This window comes from Gobio gobio, assembly GCF_949357685.1.
Source record: "Gobio gobio genome assembly, chromosome: 9".
NCBI lineage: Eukaryota > Metazoa > Chordata > Actinopteri > Cypriniformes > Gobionidae > Gobio > Gobio gobio.
The window spans coordinates 7,042,319-7,070,031 of NC_137115.1; the positions used below are offsets into that span (position 1 = coordinate 7,042,319).

At 39.0% G+C, this 27,713-nt stretch overlaps 1 protein-coding gene across 4 annotated transcripts in view; it reads left to right on the plus strand.

Annotated features, from left to right (window-relative positions):
- The window catches only part of sphkap (SPHK1 interactor, AKAP domain containing), a 259,654-nt gene that overhangs the window by 32,146 nt on the left and 199,795 nt on the right, over positions 1-27,713 (plus strand). For 2 of the 4 annotated variants that reach the window (XM_079825692.1, XM_079825694.1), the window contains exon 2: positions 14,803-14,884. The exons of the other annotated variants lie outside the window; for them this stretch is intronic. The gene's annotated coding sequence lies outside the window, so the exon portion shown is untranslated. The remainder of the gene's footprint in view (positions 1-14,802; positions 14,885-27,713) is intronic. 4 annotated transcript variants of the gene reach the window in all.

The window sequence follows — 27,713 nt, forward strand, 5'->3', positions numbered from 1 at the left end:
TGTAACATTTGCAATCAGGGCTTGACATTAACACCCGGCAACCCACCAAACGCGGGTGATTTTCAGCAGTGGCGTGTAACACAGTCACTTCCGCTAGCCACTTAGGTGGGTTGAATTTTAAATTCAGTGAAAGGAATAAATGTGCTTGCTTGTTTTTGGAGTAAAGCATGACACTTTAATCATTTAAAATGTGAGCAGGTTATGTGTATCTTCCAGCGGCTCAGAGCGGCTCCGTCTCATGAACTCAGTCTCTGCATGTGCTGTTTGTTTGGGTTTGCATTTGGGAACGCATAAAGTCTGACGCGCTTTGTGTTTCATATAGCGAAGTGTTGTACGGTTATCATTTAGATGCGTGGTGCGCGACATATGCTGAGAATTTGGGTTAATTAAAACGTTCATCTGGGAACGCAATGTGTGTCATGTAAAGCAAATAATTTATAAACCTAAGGCAACGTAGGAGAATACTAATTATGTGAATTGTTGTTAATCGCAATTTCAAAAAAGTTTAAACCCTCGTTCTGATTTTGCTTTTTTTGTTGTCCACGTGTTCTTGTTCATGAAATGACAGTTTACAGTCAACATTTTGAATTAAATGTTGTTTGGCCAATATTTAAAAAAGGATTTGATCTTCTGTAAAGTGCCCTCTGCAGGCATTTGTTTTAATACATAATATACATGTGAATTATGTTTATACTATGTGTATTAAATGATGTATTTTAACAGTGTTGTTCAATAACGCCATATGATTACTTGCTTTAATTATTATTGCCTCATTTTTATATATGTAGGCTATTTTACATAACTTTAAAGGCTATTATTCACCTATGACAAAAAATATTATCCAATTACTCGATTTCCATGTTTTATGGGGTCATTCCATAGACATAATGATTTTATATTGTAACCCTAAACCTCCCCATCACAGAAAACTGTCTGCATTTTTAGATTTTTCAAAACACGTGATGTGATGAGTTATAAGCTGTTTTCTTCATGGGGACCAAATATGTCCTCACAAGGACAAGAATTTCATATATGTCCATCTTTGTAATAGTGGAAACAGAAAGCCGGAGAGAAATTACAGCTTGTCACAACAGGCTGAATGAAGAGAAAATTGGACTTTTATTTCCCTATTACCCTGGGATTAGCTCTTACCTACAGAGCTTCAAGCTCTCTGTGTGTGTATGTTTCTGGTAAACCCTACGTTATGAGGACAAAATGTCCCCCATATCGGAAATCTTTGTCCTTCTGGGGACATTTTTTGGTCTCCATGAGGAAAACGGCTTATAAATCATACTGAATGATATCCTTTGCACAAAGCATGCAATGCACAAAGTTTTCTTTCCATCTATCCATCCATCTATCCATCCATCTATCCATCAAAAAGCCCCTGGTGGGGGTTTGAAGCAGAAGGTTTTAAATGACACTCCTGCCATTGTGTGTTGTTCATTATTCTGTATTCCTAAAGGACGACACACACCCTTAAAACACGTATGCATGTGCACACACTCTTTCATCTTGGTGTCTGCTGTCAAATATGCAGACAAAAGACATCAGCTGACCTTTAACCCCACAAACTTTCCCTTCAGTTTAGTGAGTCTTCAGTGGCATGGCTGTCAAAACACAACGCTGCCAAAGAAATAATAAAAAGTCAAAAGCCAATATCAAATATACGTTCACACAAATGGAGAATATTAAGTTTTGGCATGAACTAGAAGATCTAATTCCTGCAAACAAAAAAGTGTTGTTGGAAAGAACAAATATATTTTCATTTTGTTCTTTTCATATTCATAGTATTCATGCTATCTGCTCTACATAAATGTCCGGATAATCAGCCTGGATTTTGTATTCTCATTTTCTTTTCTTTTTTTCCAAATCATTTTCTTTAAGTTGTTTCACTGATTCACCATTGCAACAGAATCTAGGCACATTCAAACGTTTAAAATAATGTTTCTTTGTTGAGAATTTCACTAATTTGTCTAATTGTAATTTTGGGCTTGTATTAAAGTCGTAATTATAGGCTCAATTTTGTCAATTAGTCAAAGTGCACATTCACATTAGGGATGTGACTCTCTTGACATTTGACTGATAGGAACATTTATAACTAAATTAAATCAATTACATTGACTGAGGTGACATTAAAATGAAACAGGCCTTTATGAATGTCATTGTGGAGTCACGACTCGCCCCCTCAGGGATGTTCAGTTTATTATTGCTCTAATGTCGAAACAATTATATCCTTTTTTATTGCTACATTTATCTTCTTGTGTCATGATTTTATAATGCCTTCATAATTAGTTTAAAGTCCCATAAGCACTTATTTAATTGCCAAAACAATTATAGTTTGTGTTTTAGGACTGGTCTTCCATTTTTGCATCCTACTTTCCCTACTATTATCTCTGAAATCTGGTTATTACCAAAAATATGGACGGCGCGACTTCATTCTCTTCCGCTGAAGAAAAGTGAAGTCGCCGGAAGTCAGAATATGACATTTGGGACCGAGTCTGCGTGGTAGAGAACAGGAAGTAGAGCAGCGATATCAAAAGCCCGCCCACACTCTCGAAGATGCAGAACAATTCATTTTGTTGGTGTGACATAAACAGTTATGGAAATGTAGAAATGAAAGCTAAAGCTCCAATCTCCTCCCGAAAAAAGTCTGTTGGTGCCTCAGTGACAATTTCAATCACAGCTGTCAATCATGAAGTCACACCCCCCATTTTTATAGCATCAAATAACTAACTAAAACTCAACTTATTAAATTGATACAAAGTAAAATGACAGAAATCAACTTTGGGGAAAAAATAAATGAAGTGTAATTTGATTGTTTAGTTTTTCTCGCATCCATTAGAATACACGGAGGGGCGGGGGTTATGAGCTATACTGGGACCAACCACCTGGGGGCGATCGAGACACTTTGGCTTCAGTTTCTAACAGGAGCACAGCAGGCTTGGTTATTACAGGAACCATTACAGGTCTTGTCCAGATTGACTTACAGATAAACTTTCTCTTGATTTAAGTTTCAGGTTAGGGCAGCGATAGATTGCTTCAGTACTGGATTAATAAGCTACAATACAGTCTTCTGTACCTTAAAGGATTAGTTCACTTTTAAATAAACTTAATTTACTCACCCCCATGTCATCCAAGATGTCCATGTATTTCTTTCTGCTGTCGAAAAGAAATTAAGGTTTTGGATAAAAACAGTCCAGGGTTTTTCTCCATATAATGGACTTCAATGGGCTCCAAACGGTTCAAGGTCCAAATGACAGTTTCAGTGCAGCTTCAAAGGGCTTTAAACGATACCAGAAGGCCAGTTTTAAAACTAAAACAAACATTCTAAGTTGTGCAGTTATTTTCAGGGAAATGCACGGCTAAAAGTAGGTCTTGAACGCATTACAGTTCCATATCACTTCGCCAAAGGATTTCAGTTATTACAAAGGTTATTTCAAAGGTCCATACAGCCTCCAACAGCAAAAGAAAACCCACAACGACACTGAACAAGCAAATAAATATAGTAAACAAAAGACTAAAAACAACATTATTTCCATGTTTTTTGTGACATAATTATGGCATTTTATTGTGTATGGAATTTACGGAAAGCACATACTACCTCCTGCTCTCTCGCACTCAAACACACACACATGGAAACACACTCACAGAAATGTGTTGTCAGTGTGATTTTAAATGATTTTATCAGTAACATAGTTTGACAACTTGCAAACTTACAGTATGACGCTGCTGCCAAACACTGTTGAGTGACAGATTCTGGTAACTCACATTCTCTCTCTCTCTCTCTCTCTCTCTCTCTCTCTCTCTCTCTCTCTCTCTCTCTCTCTCTCTCTCTCTCTCTTTCTCTCTCTCTCTCTCTCTCTCTCTCTCTCTCTCTTTCTCTCTCTCTCTCTCTCTCTCTCTCTCTCTCTCTCTCTAATAACTGCATTAGTCTGCTATCAGTGGCTGAAGCCTCCTTTAACTCTAAAATTACGTTTTGGAATTAGCAAGGAAGACATTGGATGAGATGCATAAGAAATTAGTCCTACACACAACAGTGATTTAAGGAATATTTTTTTTTTACAAATATCTTGAAATACATAGTCTGAACTGTGTTTGGATGTGTGGTAACCATAGTATAAGTGGAATAATTGACTCCAGGCCATTGAATTATTAGAAAAATAATGCACACCATGCGGCCATGATGTGATGTGACGCGAAGCATTACCACCTCGGTAATGTATACCGATATACTCGGTATCGGTATACATGTCACTGTTGAGTGACAGATTCTGGTAACTCACATACACTTAATCTCTCTCTCTCTAATAACTGCATTAGTCTGCTATCAGTGGCTGAAGCCTCCTTTAACTCTAAAATGATAAAATGGTTTGGAATTAGCAAGGAAGGCATGGGATGAGATGCATAAGAATTTAGTCCTACACACAACAGTGATTTAAGGAAAAAAATGGACAAATATCTTGAAATACATCATCTGAACAGTGTTTTGATGTGTGGTAACCATAGTATAAGTGGAATAATTGACTCCAGGCCATTGAATTATTAGAAAAATAATGCACACCCGTGGTCTTGCAGTCATGATGTGATGCAGCGTGAAGCATTACCACCTTGGGTGTGCATTATTTTTATAATAATTCAATGGCCCGTCGTCCATGTTTTTTACATTGCTTTAACGCAGTTATCAATTTTTTTATAAGTTAAACAAGATTCAACTAATTTTAAAGTCAGTTTAATGTAATTTAAGTTGCAATTACTTAAGTTGGTTGTACTTAAAAATGTAAGGCAGCAACTTTTTTTACAGTGTATAAGCAAAGTATTTAATTATACAATTTCAGTTCAAATTCAGCTACATTGGTGGTTTATTGGCAGGTTCCATTGTGTCAACTTACCTCATGCCCTGTTGTTGTCGAAAAACAACAAAAAAATTATTTGGTGTAAAAAGTGTGAAGTCAGTTCCTACTTGAAAACATGTTGTGCGTTGTTTGAGCTCTGCTACACTGTTGAGAGTGTTACAAAAATGTAATAATCAGGTTTTGATTGATTTGGCGTGATAAGTGGAATTAAGGGCTTTTCATGTTCCCTTTGAGTTTCTCAGTGTTGGATTTATTCCATTTGATGTTGGAAAAGAAATCAGCAGTCTGCTCGGTTTAACACGCTTCTATAATGAAGGTAAACTTTAGAAATGGTCAGGTCCGTCTGTTATCTTAGAGCTTGATGACAGAAGTGTGTAACATCATTCATCTGCATTGCTTTCACGTTTAAAATATTAACTCTGTATCTTTAGAGTCTCCTGTGCTCTTGTTATCAATTACATAATGACCTTTTCCGGGTTTGTTTACTAGGTGATCAGTGTTGTTTCTTAAAGGAATATTTGGTGTTAATCGAAAGCAGTGATTAACGAGTTGCCCTCTCTTGTCAATGAAATGGATTTGTCTTCCTGTTCGGTTATATGGCTCTACACACAGACACTCTTTACTTTGTGTTCTCACTTTGCCTTTGCAAAGAGTCAAGTATTGGGAACCTTAAATTATAGAAAGGTAAAGATCTTCTTAGAATTGCAAAGAGAAGACAGTTAGTCTTGGCTGCTTACATAGACATTTATCATAATGTTATTGCCTACCACCCGACATGAAGGTAGATATTACGCTGAATTTTGTTGCCTTCGCAGAAACATGTTGCAATGAGTGCAGTAAAATTCAAATGCATTATCTATAAAATAGTTAAAAAATAACTATTTTGCCTGTTTATAAAGCAAACTAGCCCAAAATGGAAATATGTTTAATTATGTAAGTAACTGATTTTTGAATGTTACCTAAATTTGAAAATGTTTCAAACTTAAGGCGAGACACTAGGTAAAAACACTTTTTTTATGCATCTGTCAATTTTGAGATTTTGTGCTTTTTTTCAGATTAGTGGAAAGGAAACATCCAAAATGATACTTTTAAGTGTATCTTTTATAGCACTTTATCTATTTGCATGCTATCTTTAAAGGTCGTTTTCTCAAAATTAGTTTTTTCTCCTGCACTGAGCCAGAAGTCTCTAACTTCAGTACCAATTACATAAACCAAACTTTACAGTTTTATTCCTATCTACACTGTTAGACATTTCTGTAATTTGTACAGTTATTTACTATATATCACCCAGTATAATACTGTAAATTCTCTTTACAGTAAATAACTGTAATTCCCGTTGCATCATGGGTATTTTCTATGACGTCAAACACCAAATACAGTGATTTCCTGTATTTTTTAAAAATAAAGTATAATACTGTATTTACCACAACGGCCTATTTGGCACAATTGGGATCGACAGGATTCGCTTTAGATTTATATTAGGAACCATCAGTGCAGCGTTGAAAGTTTCACCCGAGGAGAGAGCTCACGGTTCCAGAGAACATATGAGCTGTGTCCGGACACCCTGCGAAGATTTTTTCATCCCCCGTGAGAACGGCAAACAAGCAAGGTAAGTGTGATTTGTACTATCCGCGGTTGTCTGCACCCCAATTTTAGCTTGTCAGCATTGGTGCTAAAAACTGAGGTAAATCTAACGTTTTATGAATTTATTGAATTAGATTAGGAACCGGTGCAGCGTTGTAAGTTTTGCCCGAGGAGAGAGCTCACAGTCCGGACAACATACTTTACATAACGTTAGGTTATCATTTGCTTAAACTTTGCTGTTAAAAACTGAGGCAAACCTAACGTTTTATTTAAAAAAAATGAGTTTATTGAATTAGATTAGGAACCAGTGCAGCCAGCGTCGTGTGTAACGTTACTGCCCGAGGAGAGAGCTCACGGCCCGGACAACATACTTTACATAACGTTAGGTTATCATTTGCTTCAGCTTTGGTACTAAAACTGAGGTAACATAAACCTAACGTTTTATTTTTAAAAAGACTTAACGTTAGTGAGTTTATTGAATTAACTTTACCAATACAATGAAGATTTTGTTTATCGAGCATATTAAGCGTACATTTAGGACGACGTTAGTTAGTAAATTAACGTTGGCCACTAACGTTAGTTGCAAAAATAATGTCGTTAACAAACAAAGTTTACATTTGGATTGACATTATTTATTTTACATTTTAGATAAGAATACCAGGAGCTTGCCTGTGCTGTGCGACACTGGAACTCATACAACGGTAAGTAACGTTACTCCTCTTTGTTTTCTCCACATATTACTGATAATTCAAAGTTTTTCTTGTATGTTTTAGTCGGGTCTGTTTAACAGAATCACAAAATTATTTAGTTTTTCCACCTCTTTTTAGCTGTAACTAGCCATGTACCATGTTTTTTTTCATAAATTATATTATACTAAAATAATCCAAAACTGTGTTTGTCCAGGACTGAAAGATTATAATTTTATTTTCTGGAATTGAAGCAGTCCTGGACAATTTTTGGATGATTTTGGCAGATGAAATATAATTTATGAAAAAAACATGGCAAAACTTTTGAATAATGTTGCTCAAGTGCAAACCTGAATACATTTCTGAACACAAAAGAAGATGAAGAATGTTTGTAACTTAACAGATTGAGGCACCATTCACTTCTATAGTAATTTTTTCCTACCATGGAAGTAAATGGTGCCTCAAAATTGTCTGTTTACAAACATTCTTTAAAAGGTTTAGAACAACAGGGCGAGTAAATGACAGATTTTACTTTTTTTTTTTTTTGGTGAACTATCCGTTTAATGACGGACCATTATTCTAAAGTGTTACCAAAAACATTTAAAGCAAAGGCACTAAGGGTGATGAAATTTAAAATATCTTTATTCTCTTAATTTTCTCTTGCTTTAAGTTTTTTTCGTGAGGAAAACCCCAGAGGAGGGAACAAGATGCACCACCAAAACCAGAGTGAGTCGGAAGACCGGGGAAGTTGTGAACAGGAAGACAACTGTAATCAACAACAGAGTGTCATCCTTCCTTCGCCACCTAATGGAGTTTGAATGGAAAAACTTGGACTAGGTGAGATACTTTTTTAATAGGATATGTAATGTACACAGACACTTACGCTGCATTCACACAGGGCGTCATGCCGGTTAGAAATTTTGTCTGACCTGAGACCGCGCCGACGCCACGTGACAGTGACGTATGGCATCAAAGCACCTCGAGAGCGATTCGAGAGCAGCCGCTAATACAGCCGGTGCAGTTTCTCCAGAGCGACTGCACGGACTTTGATGATGACACAGCTGTTCCACGATTGGCCAGATTCTCCGCATGACAGCGATCACATGTGTTTCGTGTTTATTCTAAAACCTTCAGTTCCTCTAATCCGCACAAATCTCTTTTTTATAACAGTTAAACCTCTTTTCATGTAGTTGCGTTGTTATATTGTCATGTTTATCAAAATAAAACAGATGAAAAACGTAGACCCCACTTCATTGATAGTTTAGGCTTGTATGTTAACTTTATTCTTGTACAACACACGCTGTATTAAATAGTGCATAAAGTATTACATGACAAAAAATGTCTCTGAAACATCTGTGCATTGACAAATATTGCATTTATTTCACTTCAGCTGATAAAGTGTGCAAACACAGTGCAAGCATCACTGCGGGAAGCAGAAAGTGTCAGACTTCACGTCTCCGTTTGCAGCTCCCCGCCTGCACGCGGCTACTCTCGCCGATTGGTTGTATCCAGCCACAGCTGATGTCCAACACACCTTTCAACTTCTGCCGCTTGCAACGTGAGTGAAGCGACGCGACAGAACCCACAATTCAGTTCAGCAACGCATGACGTCAACCATTCAAAGTAAATGAGAAGCGTCCCGTGTGTGAATGCAGCATTAAGTTTGAGGATACCTTACTAAAGCTAATGCAGTATACATGTAATCCATCCTGCAATAAAAGGTTACATTGTTGTTTTTGATTAAATAGTTTGTGAAATCATGTTGAGGTGATTCAGTAATATTACTTTTTTGGAGCATGTAGTTTGTGCTGCTGCTACTATTATGTACTAACAGTTTTCTTTAGTTTTTTACTCAATATCAATTTTGTTAAGCTAATAACAGAGACACCTCTCTAATATGCAATCAGGTTCAGCATCACTACAAAGTACATTCTTCAAAATATTCATAACATTGAATCACCAGCTAAAACAAAAACTGAACATTTCATTTCACATCTTCATGAAGGCATTGTAGGACTGGATTAGACTAGACAGCATACGTTGAGCTAGGTGTACCTCAAAGTGTTAACTGTCTATAAAATAGTATTTTACCATTATGATGAATTGTAATGGGATTATTATTTTTTATTAAATTCCAACAGTGTAAAATGTTTGTGTATACTCAAATTGTATGACTAACTTCATATCATTCTTATCTAGAGGGACTTCTTGCCATAATGGAGCAGAATCCTGGTTCCTGTTTGAAATCATCCAATGTGGAAGATGACACAGATCGGTACAGACATGAAACTTGTGTTGTGTTGTGATAACTTGTTTCAGAATTAATTTTTTTATATTTTATTCTCTTTGTTTATATTTTATTCATGTATATGTGTATTTTGCACCAAAGTTACAGTATTCTTCAACCAACTATTTACAGTATTCTACCAACTATTTTCTGCAGAGTTTTTAAAATTGTAGCTCAAACAATTGTGTGGTGCTAGCAAGGTCATGGGTTCAATTCCCAGGGAAAGCAAGACCTGACAAAATGTAAAATGTGTATCTTGAATGCAATGCAAGTCGTCTGCCAAATGCATAAATGTAAATGTAAATAAAATGTAAAATAAGTGATATTGAATGCACTCTGATTACTTTTATACATGATTTTCTGAAAATAAGATTTGATTCGAGGATGTTTTAAAGTGAACTTTTTCCACACATTTAAATGTTTAAGTTAAAGCACTTAAAATGTTTTAAATAAAGAATTTTATATTTCATAATAATTGCCTGTTTGGATTACTTCTGTAGGATAGATTAATGTAAGAATTAATGTAATTCAGTAAGTATTAATTATTGAATAGGATTAGGATTAATGCACTGTTAACCAAGGTTTACAGTAACAGTACTGTATTACAAAATTACAGTAACATGTAGTTACTGTAAACTGAAATGCGGTTATTGTACTGTAAATCTCAAATACAGTAACTTACTGGCAACAGTGTTGCCAGTAAGTTACTGTAAAATCTCTTATAAATGTCTAACAGTGTATATTCTGAAGGTATTTTACAGACGGGTTTGTTCATATATATATATATATATATATATATAATTTCCCTGATTTTATAAATGTAATTCCTAAAAAAAAATGGTGAAAATTACCTCTTTTTCTGGCTGTTGACAGTATTTTCTGATTTGACTCTAATATGTCAAAAAAAGGAACACGAATTTTGAACCTGACTTCATTCAATGTTCCGATTTTTGTTCCAAAAATATATACAAATTAGTGCATATTTAATTAGATAACTCATTTGTATATTTAAACACAACATTTCAGAAAGCTTGTAATACAATTTTTTTTTGGAATTCTTAATGTAATCAATCAACTGGGGATGTATGGTGATACATTCACCTGGGGTGTCTTTCCTTAACATTTAAGAAATTGTAACTAACAGATCAAGTAACTGATTTTTGGAATGTTTCCTAAATTTGAAAATGTTTCAAATGTAACATTAAGAAATCGTACATTTACCCCCAGAAATATGTAGTTAAAGGATTAGTTCACTTCAAAAATGAAAATTTGACTCACCCCCATCCAAGATGTTCATGTTTTTCTTTCTTCAGTCGAAAAGAAATTCAGTTTTTGAGGAAAACATTCCAGGATTTTTCTCCCCAAGCAAATGTTGAAGGTCCAAATCAATGCAGTTTCAAAGGAAGGGCTTGGGTGGCTCTGCGCGATCCAGACGAGAAATAGTGTCTGATCTAGCAAAACGATCGGACATTTTCAAAAACAAACAAAAAAATGTATATGGACGTAGGCAGAAGTACCGCCCCCAAGACAGGATTAATACAAACAGCCTTTACCAAAAACACTCCATTTTCAACTTCGAAATCGTCCGACATCGTTGTTTTACCTTTTTTTTTTTTTTTTGCTAAAGGGCATTTGTATTAGTCTTCACATGTGCGCTTTGTAAACACGGGGCGGTACTTCTGCCTACGTCTAGTGTGACATTTTCGACTTAATTTTCATTGAATTTTGAAGTGAACTAATCCTTTAATATTAATTTAGTTAATATTGGCTTATCCTTCTGTACTGTGTCCATTTGTAATTTTATTCCTGATATAATTCTCAGAATCTCTTTTAAAAGCGATTAAGGTTGTTTTAGCCATTACATTTTGAAGACAGAAAATTCAAAGAGTTTTGGTGACCATTGAACTCCAACAAACACATTTCTCAACTTATATCCAATATTCGTTTATGTTCCATAGAAGAAGGAAGGTTCTGGAACTGAATGACAGTTTCCTAAATGATGACAGACATTTTATTTTTAGGTGAACTATCCCTTTAAGGAGATAAATGAGGTGTTCAGGGGGGGAAAAGCACCTCAGGTATAGAAATGCATTATTGTATTGGAGTGTGTTGCTTCAGAGCCGAGAGCAAGACGGGGGTTTAAGCCCATCTAAGGCCAGCTGTCTGAACACAAATCCTGACCACAGGCATTATTAGAGCAAACACACAAAAAAGGGCAGAGCTCACACCTGTTCTTGAAGGGCAAGATTGATGATCACAGCAGAACATTCTCGGCACAGACTGTTCAATGAACAGCCAATATTTCCTTCTCTGCTAAGCATCTTGGAAGTGAATGAAGTTTCTGGAAATGTCTGTGCCTTTGCCATCAGCGATGGATGCCTTTGCTCTTTAGGTTTTCAAGCCCTTACAGCCATCCATCTCCTGATTCAGAACAGCAGCAAATATTATTTCCTCTCTCTCATATTCACACACACACACACACACACACACACACACACACACACACACACACACACACACACACACACACATGTTTGTTTTTGTGAAATGTGAGGACATTCCATAGGCGTAATGGTTTTTATACCGTACAAACCGTATTTTCTATCCCCTTACACTGCCCCTGCCCCTAAACCTAGCCCTCAGAGGAGACTGTGCAGTTCACTTTCTGTGAAAAAAAACTTGTTCTGTGTGATTTATAAGCATTTTGAAAAGTGAGGACATGGGGAACGTCCTCATATTTCACCCTCTTTTTGTAATACCTATGTCATACCCATGTCATTATACACATTTGTGTCCTGATATTTCACAAAAACATGCCCACACGCACACACACACACACACACACACACACACACACACACACACACACACACACACACACACACACACACACACACACACACACACACACACACACACGCACACACACACACACACACACACTGTACTCCCGAGAGTGCTTATGAGGGCAAAATGACCGACTCACAAACTCTCCTCCGTCTCCCAGTCCTCATATATAACCTTTCCTTGCTTTTCTGTAGCTTTTTTCACAGGTGCATTTTTGGCCATGCTGTCTGAGGCACTTTAACTGTGTGTGTGTGTGTGTGTGTGTGTGTGTGTGTGTGTGTGTGTGTGTGTGTGTGTGTGTGTGTGTGTGTGTGTGTGTGTGTGTGCGTGTGTGCGTGTGTGCGTGTGTGTGCGTGTGTGTGTGTGTGTGTGTGTGTGTGTGTGTGTGTGTGTGTGTGAATAATACAAAACCTGTTTTCAGCAGGGCTTTAACTCTAGCATATGGCCTCCATATCAGTGGCTCTCGACTGGTTTTGATTCTCGACCCAGATTTTAATTTGGGCATTTTATTAACTGTAAAATACAGTCAAAAAAACCTCTATACTACCAAAAACTAATTTAGCTATTTCACATTTCCTCAGCTTGGGAAATATAGTATAGTCAATATATACATTTAAAATCATTTTAAGACCATCCATCCATCTCTGATCTTAACATATCCACATCCATGATCTTATATCCATCCATCTATGATCAAACAATATCCATCCATCCATCCATTTATGATCTTATAATATCCATCCATTCATCCATCTATGATCATCCAATATCCATCCATCCATCCATTTATGATCTTAGAATATCCATCCATTCATCCTTCTATGATTATACAATATCCATCCATCCATTTATGAGCTTATAATATCCATCCATATATAATTTTACAATATCCATCTATCTTTGCATCCATACAACCAACCATTCATGCATGCATGCATCCATAGATCCATAGATCCATCCATCCATCCATCCATCTATCCATGCATCCATAGATCCATCCATCCATAGATCCATCCATCCATCCATGCATCCAAAGATCCATCCATCCATAGATCCATCCATCCATCCATGCATCCAAAGATCCATCCATCCATAGATCCATCCATCCATCCATAGATCCATCCATCCATCCATGCATCCATAGATCCATCCATCCATAGATCCATCCATCCATCCATGCATCCATCCATGCATCCATAGATCCATCCATCCATCCATGCATCCATAGATCCCTCCATCCATAGATCCCTCCATCCATAGATCCTTCCATCCATACATCCATACATGCATCCATAGATCCATCCATAGATCCATCCATCCATCCATCCATGCATCCATCCATGCATCCATAGATCCATCCATCCATCCATCCATGCATCCATCCATAGATCAATACATGAATCCATTCATGCATCCATCCATGCATCCATAGATCCATCCACCCATCCATGCATCCATCCATAGATCAATACATGAATCCATTCATGCATCCATCCATGCATCCATAGATCCATCCACCCATCCATGCATCCATCCATAGATCAATACATGAATCCATTCATGCATCCATCCATACATCCATCTATGCATCCATATAAGAAGACAACTTACAAATTTTGGACCACTTGAGATGCACTGACCCAGGTGATTATTATATATATTATTATAATAGAATTTGAATGATAAATACATTTCATTTCACACAGCCCGTTTTATCATTCATAAAGTTAAATTGAATGTATTTATATAATGTACTTTTTTTCTGCAAACCCCTAAGAAAGCATGTTTGACCTCAATTTTATTTCACTAATGTGTCTAATACAATTTACATTATTTTTTAGGTTGCGGTTATTAAACGGAAACCTCAGACAGGCCTCTGAAAATTTCAATTTAGCCTCTGGTTAAATAGGCCTAGAATAAGATTAATGTGTAATTTGTGAGTTAGAAGAAAGAAGGAAGGACGGAAGGAGAGAGAGATAGGGATAAAAAAGAGAAGACATAGGACCGAAAAACATCAGGGGGAAGTGAAGACTACCTGATTTTTCCTAATCTCCCTTTGGGAGCAGATGTCTTTCCCCCTTCCGGTCCCTCGTCTCATAGTCTCCTTTTCTCACTCTTCTCATCCTCATGAGTGATTGCTGTATTTCTGATGTGAAGCCACTCACCCTGCCAAATGAGAACTGTCCTGTTTTCATTCCCTTCCTCTCCCTCCTTCCATTTCTGTCTCTACGATGTTTTTCCCTCTTCTTCAAACTGAAATGTCAGCGTCCACCGCATCAGTTGGTCCTCTCTCGCTCTCTCCGTTTTGATGATAATCAAACGCTTGTGACTGCTTCAGTAATAATTGGCTGTAATTGCACAGTGTGTCTAATTCACAGACTGTGAGGTTTCATTTGCATGGTGATTAGTCAGATTTCTGAAAGTAAAAACAGGATTCCTTCTGTCAGCTGCTCTGTCTGTGTAAGAAAGATGAAAATGCGTGCGTCTCCTCTGCATATGATCATGAAAATATGGTCGGATGGCTTTTTTTTTTCCTTCATAGAAATGTGGACACATTGGCTCCGTTCCAAAAGTCTTCTAAGCCAAATTCGAAGGGAGCATCACAAGGGTCCTTCACAGAGAAGGTGAGAAAGTTAAGATAAATGGTGATTTTATAAACATATTTGATTTAATAAATGTAAAAAAAAAATATATATATATATTACTGAAAATAATTATTTTAATAAATAAAATAAAAAAAATTGCCTAATTATGCACACTGCAAAAAAAAAAGTCTTCTTTTCCAGTACAAATATCGAAAACATTCTTAACCGGATTGAGGGCGCATTCGTCCTTAAGCTTTATTTGTTTAAATTAGCTCAAATGACTGTCAGATGTAAGTAATTACCTTGACAAACTATACATCATTAAAAAGATCTAAGAGTCAAGCTTCCATTTTTTTACCTCTGTTTTATTCTCAAAGTCTTATAGTGACCGTAATTTGTTAATATGTGTCAGGAGTTATGAATATGAAAACCGCGTCTGTACCGTTTGATTGTAATATGAGCCTCAGCTGCTTTCATTCATAAAAAAACTCCTCTATTCTAGTCACGAAGACTCGAGACAAATCAACATCCCTCAGGGCTTTTAGTTCAAAAGTGTGCAGATGAGGAGAAATATTGATAGATTCTCATATGTCTGTGTCAAATTTCTAAACAGAGGAGTATTTTTTATTCAATACTTCCTCAAAATGCGCAGATGTAGCCTATTCATGAGCGATGGAGACTCTTATGTGTTGTTTTCAATTCAAACTGGCAGCCGGAGGGCGCTCTGTGCACATGTAGTCCATATATGGTACAGACAGACGAAGAAGATACCATGTGCCATAATAGAAGTCCATAATAAAAGCTTCCTTGAGATCGCTAAAGATGCAAATAGAGACATTTGAAGATAATAAACACACAATCGCGACGATGTATGGTTTGTCTGTGTTCTTTATACCATGTTGGGTGTATTCATAATAGATTATATTTATAATGCAATGCTATTCGACATAGCTTTTATCAATATGCAGAATATTGTAAAATTATATATTTTCTGTCAGATTTTTTGATCCGAAGCCAAATGAGACCACAGAAGGTTATTTAAAACATCCCACTTGTGATATAAAGTAATTTTGGAGAAAAAACATGGTTTTAATCTTTATTGTATTTTGATTGTGTGCTAAGCTAACATGCTAGCTAGCCAATGCACCTGCCACCTGGGCAAATACGTTATTTTTATTAATAATTTTGAATAGACTGAAATGAAAAACCAACTGAAATGTTTCTATTGTCAACAACGGCATTTGAGGCACTTTAGAAGGTGAAGTGAGAAGTTTGATCATAAATGAGGTTTGAATAGAATAGTTTGAATAGAGAGTCGTCAGTGATTACAATGAAGACAAAAGAATAAGATAACTAGAGCCATAACCTGGCCAGAGAGGTGTGAAAGTGTTCTGGGGAGACTGAAACTGAATGGGCAGTTTGCACCTCAAAACAATAGAGACAATAAACTGAATGGTAGCTCAGAAGAGATGGCAATAAACATCAGTTAACATTTTAGAGAAATCTCAAAATAAAATCATATGACATGATCTTGAAAACATGTAATAAAATTCAGAGTTTTAGAGTTATCATCTTCAGATTTGAAATATAACATGGTCAGACATGTGGCTTCAGCTGTAGTGCACTTCTAGATTGCTAAACTTCAATTTTATTTTCATAAAGATATTTCATACAAATATATTTCTAATAACTTTACAAAACTTTGAAGCTTATTATAGCTATTTTTGATTATGAAAATAATTATAATTTTGAATTTACAGTAAACTGCCAAGTGTCTGCTTTCAAATGACGCCATACTTATGATTTTAGTGCAAAGGCATCATTAACTGTAACGGTTTTAGTCTGATTATGCCATTTCTTAGGATTTTTTCAAAAGCGGGGGTGCAGGCTAACAGGTTAATCAAGAAATATCTGCTTGAGAAACAATATGACATAAGTTATCAAAATGAAGTTTATGCTTAAAATAAGAAAAGTGATCTGCCAGTGGGGTAAGAAAAGTGAACTTAATTCCAGGGGAAAACAAGCTAATTTTCTACCCTATTGGCAGATTTTTTTTCTTGTTTTAAGCATGAACTCATTTAATTTTTAGTAGTGTATACTAAATTAAAAAGTGACAGATGGTGTTAGATTTAAAAATAACACAAATCAAGTCCTGTGTTCGTTTGGATCTGGATTTCTGTACAGTTTGGATTACACTTTAACTATAAGGTTTCCTTACAGTGTAAATATACATTTAAATAAGTACTGAGTAATAAAGGTAATAGGGTTTGGTTTAGGGTAAGTTGCATGTAAATATGCATAATTTACTGTTATTGCTATAATATGTTAGCCTGACATCATAATACTCAGAATATGAGTCTGATGCTGCTCCATTGGGCTGTGATTATGAGGCGTGTTTCAACCGAACCAGGAAAGAAAATGCCTCTGCACTCAATTGGATAGACCTACAACCAATCAGAGCAACCGAGAAATGCATAGTTACCAACAGAACTCAACTGCTCGCACACTGGAAGAAGTAGAAGAAGAAGATGAGTGTAAACGATGTTTGCCGGTGTTGTAAAAAAGAATTTAAGGTTTAGTACTTACCAACACGATCATAATTTTTGAGTGAAATAGTAAAGGTAAATGTATATAAGAACAAGTTCTCCGTTTAGGATTAGAACGAATTCAACCCAAGCGCTCTTTGGTGACGTGGATGATTACGTTACTGTCATCGTATAAATCCCGCCCTGACAATTTAATTGGTCCAAACAACTCTGGTTCGAGCATAGTTGCTCCAAAACAGATCAAGTCCAGACCGAACTTCCCAACCTCAAATGTTCAATTCAATTCAATTCAAATGTATTTGTATAGCGCTTTTCACAATACATATCGTTTCAAAGCAGCTTCACAGAAAATGCATGCATCTACATTACAATTTATATTGATTTGTACATGTTATGCATTTCAGAAATGCACATATACAAAGCACATTAGTTAACAATCTATTATTAATCAATATAATAACTATAAAATGTTGTGGGCAGGGCTAAGTTCGGTTGGAATCCAGGCTAATAATAAGTATATGTGACATGTGAAACAAGGACACTGTAAAATAAAGTGTTACCCAGTTTGTTTATAGCCAATGAAAATGTTTCTATATATATACACACTGAACAAAATTATAAACACAACACTTTTGTTTTTGCCCCCATTTTTCATGAGCTGAACTCAAAGATCGAAAGACTTTTTCTATGTACACAAAAGGCCTATTTCTCTCAAATATTGTTCACAAATCTGTCTAAATCTGTGTTAGTGAGCACTTCTCTTTTGCCGAGATAATCCATCCACCTCACAGGTGTGGCATATCAAGATGCTGATTAGTCAGCATGATTATTGCACAGGTGTGCCTTAGGCTGGCCACAATAAAAGGCCACTCTAAAATGTGCAGTTTTATCACACAGCACAATGCCACAGATGTCGCAAGTTTTGAGGGAGCGTGCAATTGACCTATCGGTAAGCCCCTCCCCTCATATGCAGATGAGCCAATAGCAGTTGAGTATCAGTTGCGCTGGGACCGGAACTCGGACATCTTTAGGCTTCAGCGCCATAGAGAAACATTGGAAAATCCGAAGCTCTCATCGGTTTGATGGTGTTAATGCTATAAAAATGCTAAATCTGTCACGGAACGGGGAATAAACAGACGGCAGGTAGAGAGAGACAGGATCCAAATTGCAGGGGAGAATTTAATTAAATAAACAATCAAAAAACAGGAACAAAATAACACTGAACAAACACAAAGAAAACACGAGAACAGCGAATACCTGCATAACAGCAACATTAAACAGTTGAACAACGACCGACAGAGAACCAGAGAAAACATGGGCTTTATATACACACACAGGGGAGATTAGCTAAATGAGATAACAAGGGGTGTGGTGAATGGGAACACCTGGGAAAACTAATCGACATGGAAAAACTACAAAGAACTACAAAACTCCACAGGAACAGGACACAGAAAAGAACACAGAACCTAGTCACAAATAACTTCAACATAAAAGTCCCAAACGTGCAAAACACAGAACAGATGTGACATTACCCCCCCTCAAAGGAGCGGCTTCCAGACGCTCCAGAACCAGTCACGGAGGGAGGTGAAGTGGTGGCGGAACAGGGGGAGGGATGGAGGGTCAGGAGTGGGCACTGGAAGCTGGGTGGGACCTGGGGCAGATCGGGTGGCCTGGGTGGAAAAGGCTGGTCAGGAGGTTTGGGTGACACAGGCTGGTCAGGTGGCTTAGGGGGCATAGGCTGGTCAGGTGGCCAGTATACCACAGATGGGTCAGGTGGCCTGGGAGGAACAGACTGGTCATGTGGTTTGACTGACACAGGTTGGTCACGGAGCTGTGCAGACAACAGGCAACTGGGCTTGAACACAGACTGGTAGCGAACTTGGGCTGACTGCAGATTACTGGGCTGGGACAAAAACTGGTACGGAGCCCTCTCTGGGCTCTGTGCAGGCGGCGGAGCCCTCTCTGGACTCTCTGCACGGGCCGGAGCCCTCTCTGGACTCTCTGCACGGGCCGGAGCCCTCTCTGGACTCTCTGCACGGGCCGGAGCCCTCTCTGGACTCTCTGCACGGGCCGGAGCCCTCTCTGGACTCTCTGCACGGGCCGGAGCCCTCTCTGGACTCTCTGCACGGGCCGGAGCCCTCTCTGGACTCTCTGCACGGGCCGGAGCCCTCTCTGGACTCTCTGCACGGGCCGGAGCCCTCTCTGGACTCTCTGCACGGGCCGGAGCCCTCTCTGGACTCTCTGCACGGGCCGGAGCCCTCTCTGGACTCTCTGCACGGGCCGGAGCCCTCTCTGGACTCTCTGCACGGGCCGGAGCCCTCTCTGGACTCTCTGCACGGGCCGGAGACCTCTCTGGACTCTCTGCACGGGCCGGAGACCTCTCTGGACTCTCTGCACGGGCCGGAGACCTCTCTGGGCTCGGTGCAGGCGGCGGAGACCTCTCTGGGCTCGGTGCAGGCGGCGGAGACCTCTCTGGGCTCGGTGCAGGCGGCGGAGACCTCTCTGGACTCTCAGCACGGGCCGGAGCCCTCCCTGGACTCTCTGGGCTTGGTGCAGGCGGCGGAGAGCTCTCTGGGCTCGGTGCAGGTGGCGGAGACCTCTCTGGACTCTCTGCACGGGCCGGAGCCCTCTCTGGACTCTCTGGGCTCGGTGCAGGCAGCGGAGACCTCTCTGGGCTCGGTGCAGGCGGCGGAGACCTCTCTGGACTCTCAGCACGGGCCGGAGCCCTCTCTGGACTCTCTGGGCTTGGTGCAGGCGGCGGAGAGCTCTCTGGACTCTCTGCACGGGCCGGAGACCTCTCTGGGCTCTCTGGGCTCGGTGCAGGCGGCGGAGACCTCTCTGGACTCTCAGCACGGGCCGGAGCCCTCTCTGGACTCGGTGCAGGCGGCGGAGAGCTCTCTGGGCTCGGTGCAGGCGGCGGGGCCCTCTCTGGGCTCGGTGCAGGCGGCGGGGCCCTCTCTGGGCTCTGGGTACGGGTAGATGGCCCAGGTGTGATGGCCATCCCGGCTGAAATCCTCACCGCAAGGATGTTAGCAGCTCGCACAGAGCAAAGTGCCGTGTCTTCCAGCCTCGAAGCCAGTCTCCCGTATCTCTGGGTTGCCCTAAAGTCCTCCTCCACTGAGATCATGGCCACCGGTATCTCCGACCTGGTGACCCCCGCCACCAATGCTGAGCCGCTCAGCTGAAGTGCACAGGCCGCGTAGCACTCCAGTGTCCAGTCAGGATCCCATAGTGGCATGCGTGAACGGAGTGGCTCTGACAGTCCCCCACGAAAGAAGATCATCAGGCATGCTTCACTCATTTTAGTCAGGCGTGCCAGCCTGATAAATTCCAGCACATAGTCCTCAGTGCTTTGCTCTCCTTGACAGAGATGCGTTATTCTCCCCGCTGGATCCATACTTGGGTCGGTCGTTCTGTCACGGAACGGGGAATAAACAGACGGCAGGTAGAGAGAGACAGGATCCAAATTGCAGGGGAGAATTTAATTAAATAAACAATCAAAAAACAGGAACAAAATAACACTGAACAAACACAAAGAAAACACGAGAACAGCGAATACCTGCATAACAGCAACATTAAACAGTTGAACAACGACCGACAGAGAACCAGAGAAAACATGGGCTTTATATACACACACAGGGGAGATTAGCTAAATGAGATAACAAGGGGTGTGGTGAATGGGAACACCTGGGAAAACTAATCGACATGGAAAAACTACAAAGAACTACAAAACTCCACAGGAACAGGACACAGAAAAGAACACAGAACCTAGTCACAAATAACTTCAACATAAAAGTCCCAAACGTGCAAAACACAGAACAGATGTGACAAAAACGTTGTGCCGGAGGTACTGTAACACTGATTCCAGGTATCCTGAGAGGATTTTGTGTTTGTCAAACTCTCATTAAGTTACAATTAAAGTTCCTGCTAACATACAAACCTACTAACTAACTGTTCTCACGTCATGTAACACTGTAGGTGAAAAACATGAAGGTCTACATTTCAGTGCCTCTCCATATTAAACTGGTTATATGTAAATTAATTTCATTTTAGATATGTTTAAGGTCTACATTATGGAGATTACTGTCCTACTAAGGAGGACTCCTATTTTGATGGGTACTATAGTCTCCAGGTAACGGAAGGAAGAGCTCGCACGCAGTTTATCGGAGTTGTTTTGCAGATACAAAGTTTACCAGTTATTAACTGCACCCTCGAAAAGGCATACGGTCTGTGTATATGTTTGTTTACTGTTAGTTGTATGAGTGTTTTTGTGTAATTTGCTGTGTATGTTAATGGTAATGCAACGGAGAGAGATAGTTTGTGAATGAGACGTTAATGCGCACTTCTTATGCTTTGTTTGTTCAGCTCTTACGATGATTTTTTGGAGTGAATAACGATGCAATAAACTTGATAAACCATCAGTTAAGTTTGGCCATCATTCGGACGGGATATACGCTACAATCTGTGTCCAAAAACATCTTGGGATAAGGTTTTCACACTGACAGCTGTACATTGTAAGATATAGCAACTCAGTTTGTTTGTCCGAGTTAGCAACAGTAACTAAGGGGGGCGGGGCTTACCGATAGGTCAATTGGCATGCTGACTGCAGGAATGTCCACCAGATCCGTTGCCCTTGAACTGAATGTTCATTTCTCTACCATAAACCTTCTGCAAAGCCGTTTCAGAGAATTTGGCAGTAGGCTACATCCCAAAAGAAAGTGTACACAACATAAAGTCCAGGCCTGAACCTCTCTCGTCCTTCATTGTCGTCACTCTTCCTTCTGGAGCTCCTCCATGACACTCAAGGCCGATGTGGTGCGCAGGTGACGCTCATTAGCAATCGTGTCACCGGCATCGCTCCATACCCACGGCTCTCGGCCCCGTCCTGCTTGCCAAAGAGCTGTTAAAAATGTGTCATCTTCCACCCATCTTCTGCAGTGTTTTTATTTTTCTGCCTCCTGCTGTTTCAGGTCCTTCAACTTCCTGCCTCATTCGGGCGACATTTAAAGCTATTTAAGTTACTGTTGCTAAATGTTTCTCAGCATCTAAAAAGCTATTTTATTGCCATGGCATTTGAGTCTTCCTGTTTGTATTCTCCAGCTTTTACCTCAGCTATTGTAAACATCTCGGCTCAGTAAACATCAGTTGTCATTTTGTGCTGTAGATGTCAGTCCCTTTTGTTTATGTGTGTGAGAGACTGTTTTTTTTTTTCTGGGTATAAAAAAATCAAACTCCCCTGACACCATCTTCATCATGTGTAGAAAAGCCTCGTGCAGAAATTAGCAGTCGTTCTCACTCTCATTAGCAGCAAAATCAAACCTGTGTTGCTTTTTAATGATGCTTTATTTTCTCATTAAAAAAGAGCTGCCTCATATTGAGCATTATGTTGAGAGACAGTCGTGGCTCATGGACTCATATCGATGTGGTGATAAAAGATGTCGGAAGCTTAAATAAAAATAGGTTATGTACTCAAAAGTACTCGAATGTCTTAAATTAACTTTTTAAACTTGCATGTCCTTAATAACTCAATGTCTTGATTTATTTTTGGGGTCTACTAGAATAGGTTTTCATGCTTGAATGTTGATTATTTCCTCATATTCTCCATTGTTGCAGCTCCTCTTCTCCCAGTCTGTCAGTAATGCTCTGTTTAGTTCCTGTCTCAATGAAGCCCTTTCTTCTGAAAAGCACAATGTGCTCTGATGAGTGTGTTGTGATTGGTCAAGCACTTTGAGTGTTTTTGGGAAATGTCCCATCTCTTACCGTAACCACAAGTTTCAATATTATAAACTGTTTTTGATATTTTTTAATAAACAGCCCTGCCCCTGTATTTAGCGCATGAATCATTTAAATGATGAATACTGTGACTTGTTTGTTCCTGGAAGAAATTATATATATATTACATTTTAATTGTCATTTTAATTTGTAATTATTGCATACATGTATTTACTCATATAAATAATAATTATGATTAAATATTATTTTCCATGACTGAATGGAAAATTCCTCAACTATTTTTAATAATTTGTAATACTTTTTAAAATTTTAATTTTTAATAATTTATAATACCTTGAATCCAAATTGTGATCCACTGGAAAAAAAATCATATTTTTAAACCATGTCTGTCACGATCCCAGCCTGTGTTTCACTGTCTTGTGAGGACTTTTGTTATTTCCTGTCTTGTGTAATGTTTTGTAGTTCTTTGTAGTTTTTCATGTTGATAAGTTTCCCCAGGTGTTTCCCATTTAGCCACTCCCTCTTGTTATCCTGTTAACCTTTGCTGCGTCCCAATTCGCATACTATCCATACTAAATAGTATTCGAAAATAGAATTAGTATGTCCCAACTACATACTGGATGGTCTACTATTTCCGGTCAGAATTCGAAGTGCAGATCGATGAACACTCTAACGTCTGATATTGCCCACAAACCATTGCGAGTTGGACGAGGATTTGATTAGAACTACAATCTACTGCAGATAAAAAGTGTTTAAAGGTCCCATGGCATGGATTTTTTATTTTATTTTATAATGTATTCTGAGGTGTACTTATATTGTTAGTATGGTTTTTACATCATAAAATATCATAATTTAGAAATAAAAGGCATTTTGTTCTATACTGATATTTGCCCTCTGGCTGAATGCCCTGTTTCAAGGGGCGTGTCTGCTGTGAACCTTTAGTGAAAACGGCCACTGTTGTGATTGGCTGACATCTTTGCATTTGAAATGAGTATTAGATCTTGTGGCGGAGGGGGCGTGGTTTAATGAGGTCCACGAGGCACAAACCTACCAGAGAGACGGATGTTACTTCTCATCAGTTCTGTCAGTACGTCTCAGTTCAGTGAACTGTTGTAGTTACTAGCATATACTTCAGGTTATTAGTTTATTTTTAGTCGGACGGACTGTCACTCATGTCAGAAAGTTAGTAACTTTATTAAATGATGGATCAGCGCTGACTCAAGACGCAAACCGTTTAGAACGATTCAGTTCGATTTGGTGAACTGGTTCGACCGGTTCACCTGTCTTCCTCCTTATTCTACCAACTTTGTAACACATGTAATGTACCATTACAGCTGTCGAGATGAACGAGTTACGAATAAGTGTTGATTATAGCATTATTTTGTGATATTTTCCTATCATATGAAAAGCGTCAGAGATGCGCATTGAGAACACAGCGCAAACAAAGACACAACAGCAGTAATCGAATGTAATCCAGTTTATTGTGGTGATAGCGGGCTAGCCTAGCCGGATACCCTCACGCTTACCCCCCTTCAGCTTAATCTCCCTCCGCGTTTGGTGCCTCCGCTGTGGGCCAGATGCAGTACTGGGGGTCGGTGATGTTGAAGGCCGACCGGTCAGTGCAGCCCGAGCCTCGCGTGCGTGAGGTTTATCTCTAAAGATGTGGCTCTGCCGATGTTGAGCAGAAACTCACCACTGTATGCACATTTTAGAACAGATAGACGCGACGAGGACGTACAAAAACACTGACTCACAAGATAGAAAACACGAAAACACAGTTCTGTCGGGAGAGAGAGAAGCTGCAGCACGAATAATAAAGTTCTGTGGGGACTACACATCAGAAATCACTGATCACAGATCAGAAGGAACGGAAAAAAGACTTCTGTTTTCATTTGCCCATCCAAACACTGAGAAACTGCCAGCATTCACTCGTTCACAACCCATGATCTCTCGAGGACAAACAAATATGGTGCTCGCATGGGCATGCCAAATTCTCTGGGCGGAGAAAAGGGAGGTAACCGTTCCTGTTATGACGTCATAACAGGAAAATTCAAGATCAGCTGTTCTGAGCTGTCATTTTCTCAAAGGCAGAGAAAGACAGCCAGAACTCGGTTTACACCGATCTAAATTTCTAGCCACTTGGGGACAATATTCAGGCTAGGGGAACTCATATTAATGTTGAAAAACCTCATAAAATGAAAATTTCATGCCATGGGACCTTTAAAAACTAGGCCTATGTGTCAGGCTGATGCTCACACCAATAGAACTGTTCTCATTTGCACTCCTGACTAAGGTCTACTCCTTCATTTCTAGGAATTTGTTACAGAATGCGGTCTAATATTTGACAGAACGACACTCACTATTCTGACACAATCATGCCTAAAAAATACAGACTTAACCTCATTTGTACCTGTATAGACTTGTTGTCTGGTTAATAAACAATCTGTTTAGCATGCAGGGAACGGTGAAGTGAAAATGCATATTTGACTTCTGCATCTCACTAATGAAAGTGTGCAGGCAGAGAGTCTCACAGCTGAGGGGAGGGGTGTGTGTGTGTGTGTGTGTGTGTGTGTGAGACTTTTTAAATCTCACATGGACTTCTTAGTCGTGTAATTAGCATGAGTGCATATTGATCTTTCAGGGTTTTGTGGTTCATATGAAAAATCTCCTTGAATCATTCAAAAATTGAATCTCTCAGCAGCAAGTTTATGTATAAACCAAGAGATTGGATTTTAGACTTCAATTTTTACCCCATATGCTCTCTCTCTAGGTGTCTCCATCTGTTACGCACTTTCAGCCTATCCATCATGCCTGGATATACATGTCTATATCAGAGTTTTCTCATTAAATATCAGACACGTGCTTTACACATTTGGATACACATGCATCAGAGAAGAGCTGCACATCAAAGACAGAGCTGCAAACCCTACAGCATCTCTGTGCAAGGGCTGCTAATATTTATAGACTCTCTCTCATACACACACACACACACACACACACACATCTAAGGGCTGCACGTTAAGAATCAGCTTGCTCCTAAATAAAACAAGCTTACTCCTGCCAGCCAAGCATAGTATACACACCCGCATTTTCAATCCCGAAAGCATTCAAATCCACACACACACACACACACACACACACACACACACACACACACACACACACACACACACACACACACACACACACACACACACACACACACACACACACACAATGTACCCGACACTTCTGAATCACTAAACACGTTGTCACCTTGTAGTTTGTATGCTGTCTGTGACTCAGTCGTCCCAAAATAGCTCAGACTCTACGGATGTTACACCTTCCTCTATTTTTTCCCACAGTCCTACTCAGTAAATAACTATATCACAAGATTTTTTTTTATTTATTGAAATAAAAAAATAACACACTATTGCACATACCTCAATACTATTGCAAAACAGCAAACCTATATAACATTCAAAAGTTTGGGCTCTGTGAGATTTTTTTTTATATTATAAGTCTCTTGAATCAAAAATGCAGTAAAAACAGTAACATTGTGAAATATTATTACAGTTTAGATATGTTTTCTATTGTAAATGTTTTTTATGTTAAATTTTCAGCATCATTACTCCAGTCTTCAGAGTCACATGATCCTTCAGAAATCATTCTAATATGATAATTTTTGCTCAAGAAACAATTCTGATTATTATCAATGTTGAAAACAGTTGTGCTGCTTAATATTTATGTGGAAACCATGATAAAAAAAAGCATACTTTGATGAATATAAAGCTCAAAAGAACAGCATTTATTTGAACTCTTACTTTTGATCAATTTAATCTATCTTTGCTGAATAAAAATATTAATAAAAAAATAACCCCAAAGTTTTGAACAGTAGGGTACAAACCCATTAATAATTGGGGTCTATTTAACACAAATCCTGAAAAAAAAGGTTTACACTGTTTAAATGGTTTAGACAAAATATGAAGCTGTTCCCTTTCAAAAGCTACACTCAATGCTACATAAGCTTATGCAAATAGGAAATGTCTTTGACATAACCAGCTGTGAAAATAGTGTGAAAACACGTCAATGAAATTGACCCGGAGGTATTTATAGCCTCGGACGGTGACGTCATTGGCGCACCTGCTGCACGAGGCTATAAATAGATGAGCTTCAGCTGGAGCAAACCAGGTCTTTTTGTTTTCAGACCAACTCTGTGTTATGGTGTGTTACAAAGTCTCTGGAAAAAAAAAAAAAAAGACTTTCAAGACTCAACTTGAGATCTTTGTTAGGAGTTAGTTTTCAACATGGCAGTGTGCAGATTTTTCTCTTTCTCATCTCTGTTACAAAGAAACATTAGTGGAAAGAGTTCTAGTTAAATCTAATCAGTTGGAAACGAGTCAGCAGAGTAAAACGCTGCATCTCCATGTTCTCTTTCAAATAGAACTGGATGTGCACGTTTATTGCTGTGTGTGTTTGGGGAAGAGCATGCGGTCGCTGCATTGAGTCAGACGAGTGCGAGCATTGCAAGCCTTTACAGTTAGAATGCTTTATGCTCGTCTGGGCTACTTTCAGTCCGCACCAGTTTTCGGAGCTCTCGAATGGGTTTG